Source organism: Polypterus senegalus, chromosome 6, assembly GCF_016835505.1.
Source record: "Polypterus senegalus isolate Bchr_013 chromosome 6, ASM1683550v1, whole genome shotgun sequence".
NCBI lineage: Eukaryota > Metazoa > Chordata > Cladistia > Polypteriformes > Polypteridae > Polypterus > Polypterus senegalus.
The window spans coordinates 135881097-135893809 of NC_053159.1; the positions used below are offsets into that span (position 1 = coordinate 135881097).

Consider the following 12713-nt stretch of genomic DNA (forward strand, 5'->3'; position numbering starts at 1 on the left):
CTGCGTGCATTAGCTGTGGAGCTCAGCTCAGAGCGAAATGAGGTGAATGGGAGGGAGATGATGACGTGACTCCCCACCGCCTTTAACTGTCAATCCCTCACAAACACAGTCTCTCGAAATTTGCATAAGCACAGCCCCTCACCTGCAATTTTAACTTAGTTACAAAGTGATCAAAACTCTCGTTTATCTCCTGCGTCCTCTCATTAAACTTGTATCCCGCATTACCCGTGGGCATGACAAACGCTAGCAGCAGCCTGTCTATGAACTTAATTTAAAGTTTAGGTTTACACCTTGCTTTGTTTCCGAAGTAGCAGCACTCATGAATGTGGTTGTATATGTCACTCGCTCGCTTTTTATTGTTTCGCTGCCTTCTCAATTATATAATGCATGTTTTCTTCAGCGCTTTTTGGAGCTCTTCCTGGTTTTCTACGCACTGCGTTGACAGTCAGTTCACGTGATTACGTGGGAGGAGTGATGATGTCACACGAAACTCCGCCCCCACAGCTTTCGAGCTCAACTGCATTACAATAAATGGAGAAAAATAGCTTCCAGTTATGACCATTACGTGTAGAATTTCGAAATGAAACCGGCCCAACTTTTGTAAATAAGGTGTAAGGAATGAGCCTGCCAAATTTCAGCCTTCTACCTACACAGGAACTTGGAGAATTAGTGATGAGTCAGTCAGTAAGTCAGTCAGTCAGTCAGTGAGGGCTTTGCTTTTTATTAGTATAGATTTTAAAAATGAGGAGCCCCAAAATACTACTGAGTTTCCTTGAGTAAGGCTCCAAGAAGAAGAATGAGAAGGTATCAGGTCCCTGTGACCTGAAATTAGAAGCATCCAATAAAAATACCTTATAAAAGACCCTGCAAGAGTTTGAATAGACCGCCTAGCTACTAAAGAGCTCAGAATACACCACAGCATTGAACAACTATTTAAACAGAACAAGTTAAACATAACTACAGAATACAAATTTTAAAAGTAAAAAAAAATTGAAAAAATAAATGCTGAAACAGTTAATAGAAAGGTAAAATAAAATGTGCACGATATTCAGCTCTTTAATGAAACAGAGGAAGGCTGATCATTTCTCCATTTTACAGGAAAATGTTCCTCTATTTTGTGATATGACATTTGAATACACGTAATCAATAAGCTCAAGTATAACAATTGCCGGTGTGACATCATGATGGTACAGACATATAGAAAATCCATAAAATATGTGAAGATTGTTGGCAATAAATAATAAGAAAAAAACAAACAAAATAAATTGATCAAAAACAAATGAAAATGTGTATGAAAAGTTAAAGATCCTGGTATCATGTCTACCAACCCTCGCAGTAATGAGTGTATGGCAGAAATCATTTGTAAATAACAATTTGGTCAATATAGAACAAAAATGAACACAACCTCAGACACACCATGAAAAATTTAAACATACCACTACATCACTACAAATGCTTGGAATGAAACTGTACAAGGATTCTGGAGAAAACTGAAAGACAACGGACACTCCTAGCATGGGACCCGAATTCTTGAAATCACAGCAGAATGCAAAAGTGAAAAGGCAGCAGTTTTGTTCATCCTTTCTCAAGTTACTTTATTGATAACATACTTAAAGAAACACACTCTAGATCAGTGCTCTCGATTTTACTTTGTTGTGATCTGATCTTCATTTTGATCAGAGTGAGGGAAGTTCCTTGCTCCCCATCCCTATCCCCACTGGAGTTTTGAGTGCCGTGATTTTGGTGTTTCAAATGCAGTGAAATCCTTCGATATGCATTACATATGCTGGTATACTCACATACACTGCCGGTACCACCAAACACCACTACCACTCAACTGAGAAAAATGGACCATATACCTTCCCACTTAAAGCCCTGCTCTAGATATCAGTTCATTGATGGATATAGAGAAACATCTCTACACAAAAAGCAACACTCATATCCATTTTAGAAAATGGATGTGCGTTTGTGTGTCAGTCCAGTTGCTATGTTTCTGTCATTCCAAAAGATGGCACATCACAAACATTTTTAGTAATAAAATGCATTGCATCTGTCATTCCCATTGATAGTGCACCACAAATATTAACCGTACTTTTATGAATGCCATACCAAATGGCATATAACAGAAACATATGCATTGCATGGTGCACTGCAAACATTAATGCTGAGGTCTATGTGTGAGGTATATGATTACTTAGATGGGTGGCACAATACCTTATGACTTATGGCAGCAGAGAAATCAGCATAATAATTCTCTTAGACCTCAGTGTAACATTGGCACTGTCAAACATAACACTCTATTGTTCAGAATTGAGAACATTCTGGGTATCTCTGACACTGCCCTCCAGTGGTTCAAGTCCTATCTGACTGACAGGCAAGAGTTTGTTAGTCTTGGCAACACCAGTCACACAAGGGGTTCCTCAGGGCTCTGTCCTCTACCTGCTCTTCTGTATCTATGTGATTCCACTCGGCCATATTGTTCATAGCTTTGGACTGGGTTATCACTTTTATGCAGATTTTACTCAACTTTATTTCAATGTTAAAGGTAAAACTTCATCAGAACATTCTCAACTCACAACTTGCTACAGTGAAATTAAAACCTGAATGGAGCAGAACTCTTTAAAATTAAATTGCTCCTCCAAATTCGCACCAAAGTGCAACTTAAGAAAATTAGCTCCTTTTCAATCACTCCTGATAAAGATCTAATCAGACCTTCTTCTAATGCCCGAAATCTTAGTTCCATTTTTGATTCCTCCCTTTCTTATTCCACTCACATAAACCACATTAAGAAACATTCTTACTTTCACCTCTGTGACATATCTTGTGTTTGCTCATTCCTCTCCTTTTCTAATGTTGAGAAACTTGTCTATGCTTTTATCAGATCCTGCATCGATTATTCTAACTCTCTACTGTCCCTTCAACTCTTGAATCACAGCTCTAGTTGATTCAAAACTCTGCTGCAAGAGTTCTAACATGAACCAGCATCAGTGAGCACATCACACCCATCCTGCTTTGCCTTCACTAGCTCCCTGTGTCTTACAGGATTCAATTTACATTTTTATTAATAACATAAAAAACTTTACATGGCCTTGCACTGGACTACATCAGTGACCTTCTAAATCACTATGCTCCTGTTCTTCCACTAAGGTCCTCTGATTCTGGAAAATCTTGTTGTGCCCCACACTATCCTGCACTCTGTAGGTGACAGGGCCTTAAGCTGTATAGCACCCAGACTTTGGAATGACCTCCCGAAATTAATGAGATCAGCTGACTCAATGCATTCCTTAAAAGAACAGCAACTTAAAACTCATCTGCTCAGGATGGCTTAACCTAACATTCTGCCCCTTCATTCAGTTTACCTCTCTGTCCAGATGCTCAGAATAATCTGTGTGTGTGTGTGTGTTATATTACAAATTATGTTATTTGTTCAGATTTTTCTTTTAGTCTTGAATATAGTATTTTACTCTGATTTATTGTCTTTTATTCAATGTAATATCTCATACTATATTTCCTTTACTTATGTGTTTTAGTGTTCCAAGCAGAAAATATTTGTATCTAAAATTACATATACTCGGCTCTTCTTTCTGAGACTCTGTGAAGCACTCTTGAGCATGAAAGATGTTATCTAATCTTCTCTGTATCATTCCAATTTTAGTATATTTGCTGCCGAAGCAAGGTGCTATCTAAATAAAATGTATTATTATTATTATTATTATTATTATTATTATTATTATTATTGTTGTTGTTGTTGAATTGGGTTTTAGGGTTGTGCAGTGATGGAGCATGGCCCTGCACTTGAAAGGAGCAAAGCACAAGCACATTACATGCCGTACTCAATCCCACTCACTCATACAGGACAATGAACCAAGCGACATACACCTGGAGTGAACCCAAAGTCAATAAGATGATCCTTGCTTTACCTTTAGCCACTTCCCTGGCTTAGGATGACGGAGAACCAAAGCATCTCAGTAACAATTAGCACTAATTAGGATACCAATCTATTGTGAAAAGCACTGAAGGATCGCAAATATTCAAGATGAAGACAGAATATTAAAGAAGTCAAAGGTTCTGTAAACAATAAAAATAAAATAGCAGAATAATGTACTGTACCCAGTTAAGATGCACTGTGTTCCAACTAATAAAAATGTAGTAAAGGTGTAATTATTCCTTAATTGTGTCACTAATCCAACCAATTGGTAGACATGTCTTCATTATTATGAAAGGATTTCAGTGCACAATCTATTTTGTTTACTACATGATATTGTCAGAATGTGTATAGATTTCCACTTGAGTACCCTGGGTTAAGTGTCATTGTCCTTCTACTGCTTCCCTGTAGGGTATTTTACAAGGTGTGCTTCCTCCCTGCCTCGCAGACTCAGCTTTGTCTTTCATAGCAAGGTCACAGTATAATTAGTATGCACTTTTCTTAGGCCAGGTGCTTCACAAATAGTAATTAAAATGAAATATTACGCAGCGGGAATGAAATTATTCCTGGTACTTATTTTGGCTGCAGCAGAATGTACTCTGCCCATTAAGGGAAACAGATGCCAAATTAATAACTCTCCCAGAAATCTCCAGGATTCTTCTTCTTCCCTCAGCAGTGACGAAAAACAGCTTTCAGACATATGGCAAAACATATTGTTGCCCGGCAGCATCTTCCAGCAAGTGTATGACACCTTGATGTTTCCCAGCAACCCACTGCCAGTTTGTGATGGGGTTATCTACAGTGTGATTGTTCAATTTAAGTTTTTCCTTTAAACAAATAACTAGATTATATTTTACACTTTCTGAAAGACATGAGAAAATCATCTATCCATTCATTCTGTCAATCTATTATCCATTTCAAAGCCTAACCTGGCAGCATCAAGCACAAGGTAGGAACCACCTTTGTACAGTATGAGGGAGAAAGTCATAAAAGTCCCATTTGTACAAAGTTTGGTGTTCTTGTGGCATTATCTGAAAGAGTTAGTCAATCATGCACTGTCAAATTCCAATTTACTTTCTCAGAATAATAGGTTTGGCATTATCTTAATAAAAAAAAATATTGAAGAAGAGCTGTTTCACAAAGAATGCTTTTCTTCCTTTCCTTGCTGACCTTCTCTTCATGCCAATATTAAAAAATCTCTAGGCAATTGCAGCTATTTTTGGCTAGCAATGTTTTCTTCTTTAGATCTCAAAATAAAAGACAAAGTGGGAGAATCTTACTCCCTTGATGCAGGACTTCATAGTTTGCTTGGTTTTTAACAATATCTTGTCTTATTCTCATAATAAAGGAGGTGATGTCTCCTCTCTAAGGAACCTAACTGGAACTTGCAGCAACTCAGATTCAAGTCCTACCACTTGCTCATAGAAAAATGACTTAACCTGCCTTGGACTGAACTGCATAACTAAGCATTTTTTATGAAGTGCTGCAGATACAATGCAGTTAGCAATAGTGCTTACTGCAAAGTATGATTTTTATTGTATCTGCTCTGGCATTGAATGATTGTGCAAAAAGGTTACCTTCTTTTTTTCTAAAATGCACCACGGAATTCACTTTCTGCTTCAAAGGCTTTTTGATTCTGTCACTGTTTCTTATTGTATTTGTCATTAGACCACGCTGTGCAGTGCTGTTGGTGACTTTAGTCGTTTTTTCCGGTTGTTACACATCAGACTCATCAAAGGACCTACAGAGAATGTCAATGATGACTTCTGCAATACTTCACCATTCTGTAAAGTTTATGGCTGAATATGCCAGCCAGGAACATGTTGTGCAGATAGAAAGTTTCAGGACTGCCTATGACATTTTTAACAATTATAGGCATTCATTTTAAAAGATCCCAATTTTAAAGACATTTATTTTTAGATACTTATCAAATATATAACGATTAGTAAGATGAGAAAGTTTTGTTTTGATAAAAATATCACAAATATGCCAAAAGGTACTGTTGACATTCACTTTCGGTTCAAAGACACCATTTATTGAAAAGAATCTCTGTGGTGTGTGGTCTGGAAATATAGTGGTCCTAGTCCTAGTGAGGCATTATGCAGGCATATTGCTGTTGGTATAAAGAAGCTCCAGCTACCTTTCTTGACACACTTCTGATTATTGCTTTCTTGGATGAGAGTACCCCATGTTAGTGTGTCAGTAAGATGAAAGGAGGCATTGTTCATAACGGGATTTAGTTTTGTTTTAATTCTCTTAGATAAAGCAGGCTTAAGAATGTTGTTATTTCTTGAGAACACTACTATTACTTAGAAAGTTGAAGGCTTACTCTGACAGTTTGAATTATTTCTCCTCCCTGAGTCTCAATGTCATTTTTCTTTTATTAAAATGAAATATTTCATATGATGGACGTTCTAGTGGATGGGCGAATTTTACAAAACACGGATGCAGATCATGCTAAATTTTAGTGAAATCAGTCACAAGTACAAAATGTTTTAAGATTAAATACAAGCTTGGTTTTATTTAATAGGCCACATAATGAAATAGCACTAAATCCTTCTTCACTGTAATCACCAGCATATTGATCCAGTGACTCCTTGACCTGCTCCCTAACCCTCTGGCTGAAACATTAATTCTATTAAATCAGCCCTGCAAATGGGCATCTGCCCAGCTGGATAAATGCGGAAAGAGAGCTTGCAGGGTGTCCGCTCCAAAGATTTTCCTCATCCTTTGCATATTAAGATGCCTAGATACCCTACAATTCTACGGATTAGCCCGACAATCCCAAAAGCAAACACAAACTGCATGTTAAGCTGACTGAACTTCCACAGGGATCATGCATAATGCATCATGGGCTCTTATGCCGACAGCTTGCTGCCAGACTCTTAGGCACTCAAAAGCTTGTTGGCTGTGATGTTCATTCGTCCTCAGTTCTGGGTTTGCCAGATAGCAACATTAAGTGATAGATCAATCAAGTGATTTGTGATGTTTCAGAAAGTGTTTAAATAATAAGTCTAAGAAATTACTGTAATATAAAGAGAGCTTCTACAATTTTGATTTAAAAGGGAAAAAGTGAAATAGATTTTCAGTGTATGAACAAGTTTTAATACAGTTCTTTGAAAAACATTTTGGATAAAGTATTTGCTCTGCATGACCAGTGGCATATACTGTAGGGCAGTTCTGTGATTTTATATTCATTAGCTCAGATGCTGCAAATCACCAGATAGCTTTACTGATGTGAAGATCGGACTGATTGTCGGGCAAAAGCAAATTAAAAGGTCTGTGTGTTTGAAGGTAAACAACGTGATGCACTGATATTAAAATCTCTAAAAAGTGGACTATTTAGTGATCAAGTGTCATCCATTTTATCTTCCATGGGAGGCCTCTGCTTTTTTTCTTCTTGCTGTTTACTTTCCTCCACAAAACAACTTGAACAATTCACTGAATAATCTGTACAACATTATTATAGAATACAAGTATTTAAATCCTGGAGGGTGTTTATGTTGCTGGGGACTTCAACAAAGCATGCTTAAAGAATGTTTATCCTAAATATCATTAGCATATCACCTATCCCATGAGGGGATCTAATATTCTGGATCACTGCAGAATACACCCAGATAAAAGACACTTATAGCTTACTACTGCGAAAACACCTCAGACAGTCTGAACATCTATCAGACAGTTCCTTCAGCCAGTATACAAATGTGAGCAGCCAACAAGAAAAGTGGCTCAGTGCTGAACTAAAGAGACAGAGGAAAACATGTAGGACTGCTTTGACTGTGTAAATTGGGACATCCTTAAAGACTCTTCATCGGATGTGTATGCAGACATCGTAATGAGATTCTTCAAAAAATGTCTTAATGACTTTGTGCCTACAAAATCCACATATTTCCTAATTATAAACAATGTATGACAATCTGACATCAGGAATTTACTGAAAGTATGCAGCAAGGCTCTGAATGGTGGCTCTGAGGTTAAGGATCAGTACTGGTATCTGGAAGGTTGCTGGTTCAAATCTCATTACTACCAGGAGGGATCCTGCTCTGTTGGATTCCTGAGTAAGGCTCTTAACCATAAAATTGCTCCACAATGGCTAACCTTGTTCCAGAGGTTATATGAAAAGATTATTTCCCCTTGGGGATTTATAAAGTGTACCAAATATAAAAAAAATGCATTTTACAATGTATAGGAAAAGTGTCTGTAAACTCAGAATATCATTCAAAATTACTAGTCAGGAGTAAACTAGAAACATAATTCTGCTACAGTAATGGTTCTTGCAAATGATGGCATGGATTGGGGATGTTTACAGAGCACAAAATAAAAGTTAATCCAGTCTCGTTTCTGATCAGCTTAATGCCAGTTTTGATCATGATAATAAGTAGTCTGCCATTAGATTGTCTCTAATGACTCATCATTCTTTATTTTTGTACATGACATAAGAAGGAATGGGTCAATATCCACAAGCCATCTGGTGCAAATTACATTTTAGAGCATGTTTTAAAATCCTGTAGCAATCAGCTAGCTGGCATCTTCAATTACATCTTTAATATTTGTTTGAGAGAATCTGTGGTCCCTATTTGCTTTAAAATGACAACCCTGTGTCCAAGAAAACAAAAGTGGACTGTCTGAATGACTATAGACTTGTGGAGCTCATTCCAACTGTGATGAAGTGCTTTTATAGTCATGATAACCTCCAGTTTACAGATCCTCACAACCAATTCACAGGGGATGCCATATCTCTTACATTTCATACCACCTGATCCATATAAATAAGGAAACAGCTATGCCAGAGTCCTGTTTAAAAACTACAGGTCATTTAACACTGTTCTATCAGCAAAGCTGACCACCATTAACTCCCCAGTTCAGAACTCAGTGCAGCTCTGTGCAACTTTCATGATTTGACTTTTGTTCTTCAATTAATGAATATTTTTCCTTAACCTCATAAAAAACCTAAAACTTCCCATTGTGGGTTTAAAAGGTCAAGGAATCCTCTGGTCACTTTTGTTTCTCGATTGGATTGATTTTGAAAAATTGTTTTATTTAAATCAACTTTTCCCATGATGCCATTTCTAAATAGTTCTTTTGATGGTTGCTTACCATTGTTGCGAAGCATGCAATATCATTGCTGTGGTGGCATAACAGTCAGAGCTGTCAGCTTCCTAGTTTAGCCAAGTTTGTGGATTCAACTTAGAAAATCACTTTTTTGGTGTTATTTAGATATCTGGTTACAAACATTTTTTGGCCATTTTGACCATATCTTTCAGTTTACGTGTATCTTGTTTTTGACTGATTTTCTAAGTCCCTTGACTATGATTTTGCTTTTGTGCTCTAAGCTTGTTTTCTAGATCTCTCAGGTTTTTGCCTTTTTCTTAATTCCATTTATTTTCAAAACTGCTGGCACACTGTGCTGCCTGTACAGCAGCTGGATTTTGTACTTTGTAACTAATAGACCTCAGCATTTCAGGTTTGGTAACATCACATCATCCTTGTTGATCCAAAACATAGGCGCTCCACTGGGTAGTGTAGTGAGCCTTCTTATGTACTCCTTATTCATTTCTGACTTTGAAGCCAGACACATCTCCACACATAGCATTAAAATGGTCGATGACCCCACATCATAAACCTGATCACCACTAACGGTTAGGAGACAGCCAGGACAACAATCTGATTTTTAATGACAATAAAACTAAAGTGCTGGTCATAGACTTCAACAAGAACAATGCAGACCACACTTCCACCTACAACGAAGGGGATGCCGTTGAAAGGGTGAACAGCTTTAAATTTCTTGTAGTGATTATCACTGATGGTAGGTGTTTCTTGTCAAAAAGGCTCACCAGGACCTTTACTTCCTTAGATGTCTGAGGACAGTTGGGATTTCTCTATCTTTTCTTTCAAACCTCTAATTGGGCACAGTAGAGTATATATTCTTACTGGCATCACATCTTGGTATTTCAACAGCTTGTCTCAAGATTTTAAGGTCCAGTGGTGAGGAAAGGGTAGCACAGAATATTACAGGAACCCAGCTGCTTTTTAATTCAGAATATATACTCTACAAAACCTGATGCCTTAGAAAGGTAAACTGGAAAATTAAAGATATCAGCAGTCCAGCACAACTGTCTTCCTCACTCCTGCCTTCTGGCAAACACTGCAGGACTGTTGGCATTTGCACCAGTAGGTTAAGGGACAGTCTCAACCCATGTATATACTTTACTGATGCTTTGTAAATGTTATGAACACCAAAAGAAGCCTTTGTTACTTGTGAAGTAACATTAAATGAGCAATGCCTTTTTGTAGTATCTAAACTAAACTGTTAATTTCAATTTGTTTTTACAAAGAAATCTTGAAATTAGGGACTTAACATTATTCTAATATTTATTTGTGTCATATTTTTTGTGTTCTTTAGGAAATGGGCTTTTTAAATGGCCACTTACATTTAGTCAACTGTGGTTGCTTTTCAAAAAATATATATAAATATATATATATATATTTTAGAGTTTCAAAAATCTTGCATTCTGGACTATTTTTACTTCATTCACCACCTTAATGTTACTAACCATTATTTGTTTCACTGTGCTGTTAGAACTTAGCATCCTTCAGCTGCCCCATAATCTTTGTAAGATTGGTCATAACTTTCAACTTGCTCTCCTTAAACAGTTCTAGGTGAATAGTTGCAATATTAAGAATAATTCCCTACTGTTGTGATCTGGAGAGTGCTGAAATCACAGGTACCAAAAGCACTTCCAAAGTTGCTCACTAGAGGGGGGAAACACTGTCAAAATACCCTGACTAGAAACCTAAAGGGAGGAGACAAGTCTTGATAAAAATATATGGTTTATTTTCACCAAAATGCTGTGCAAGCCCCAAAACTTCAAAGAGCACAAGGGGATTCCTGAAACAGCAAGGCGATGCACAGTAAACAAAGTCCCAATACGTTAATCCAAAAATTGTGATCGAAAACAGAGCAGACGTTCAAAAATATCAATAAGCACGTTATCAAAAGTAGAATCCAAGAGTCATAGTCAAAAGCAGAGCACAGGATCAAAGTTCCAGAAAACACAAAGCAATAGCACATAAACTCACCGAAAAACTCTCCATTCCCATCACATTCAATGAACCACCAGAAAGTATGGGAGGCCCTCCCTGAAATAGGGTGGAGGGCTGTTCCTGGTGATGATGGGCAGATGACTTTGCCTCTTGTGTGACCACCCACAAAGCACAAGGGACATAACTAAGGTCCTTCCCCTTTTCCAACATAGAAACACAAAAACATACATAATAAATAAAATAAACAAACATTCAAATAACTGACATAGAATTAGACAAAATAGGCCCAAAATATGAATTTAAACTCCAGCCAGGGGCAACATGCTGGCTGAAACATGACACCTACAAATGAAGGCTGGAATATATGGTATAGTCTCCTTCCACGAATTCAAACATCCAACAAATTTGCATTCTCAGAAGCTTCATTGTCAAGTTATTTTGGAAGTGTAAATTTATTCAATTAAAGGTTTGCACTTAAAATGCTGTGGACGCTATGGGTCAGTGTTGCCCCTTAAACCCAACAGACAGACACTCAGGACACCAGGTAAAAGCATCACGAAGATCTTTTTAATTACTTTCTTTTATAAACAGTGCCCTCCAAGCACCACAGCCACAATAAACAGGCAAGTAATACACTAAGCACAATAATAATCACAATTCTCTCTTTTTCTTCTCCTCTACAACTCACAACAAGCTGTCTACTTCCTCGCTTGCTTGCTGGGTGTTCCGGAGTCCTTTATATATTTTCCAACCCAGAACTGCTTCTGCTCTTTCATCCACGTGACTTGCTAGCACTTCCAGGTCAGACAGAGAAGTCAAGTTTTACGTCAGCCCAGAAGTACTTCTGGGCTTCTGTGTACGTGACGCGATAGTACTTCCGGGCTATACAAAAAGTATGAGTCTCAAAGACCTCTCGCAGCGTCCCCTGCTGGTACCCACAGTACCCAGCAGAGCTGTGAAGCTGAACTCCAAATCCCATGGTGCCCTGCGGGAATCCAGGACACCGCTATGCTGTACGGAGGCTGCCATCTAGTGTCTTGGGGAAGACAGTGTCCAAAGTAGCTGCCTTCCCCCATTCTTTCATTCTTTGGGTGTCGCTGCTGGCTGGCCATTACAATAAATTTCTTTGTCTTCATGTCTCAAGCATCCTCTCTTTTTCATTTTCTCTCATCTCTCTTCCAGAAGTTCAAACCTTCATATGTCTTCATCTTCATCTAATTACCCCTTCTGTCTTCAGATGTTTTAACTTCTACAAGTCTGTAGTCCCACACTGCTTTGGTATGACTCGCATACACATCTATCTAGTCAATAGAACACGTCAATTAACAACTTTCCACGTATCCATTACAGTAGATAAAATCACCTTAGATTCACTTGCTTTGTGGCTTCTTCCTAAAAGTCAACTCACACTAAATTATTAAATTTTATGCTACCCTAGTCCACTACTTTAAAAAAATCACTCAATTTTAACAAATTAGCCATACTCTAAACTTTCTTAAACTTTTGTACATTAGCTGCACTCATGAAAAACTAATGAAGCAGGTTGCTCAATGCTCTCTGTCACAAAATGACTCCAGACAGATAAAAATGCTTTGGGCAGCCATCTGTATATTATGTTCCTAGCTGCAAAAAGTTAAAATAATTGAGTTGTTTACAAGACTGGGTCCAAAACAGAACTGAATATGTGGAGCTAAGATTGTGGTTTTAAAGACTGGTGGAGGAAATTATGTCATTTATGCTGGAA

The 12713-nt window shown here is 37.7% G+C and overlaps 1 non-coding gene across 1 annotated transcript; it reads right to left on the minus strand.

The window, feature by feature from the left end:
• Positions 1-3565: 3565 nt before the first annotated feature.
• Positions 3566-3675, minus strand: LOC120531996. The gene has a single exon (XR_005634184.1). It is a non-coding gene; the product is annotated as a U6 spliceosomal RNA (small nuclear RNA).
• Positions 3676-12713: the final 9038 nt, after the last annotated feature.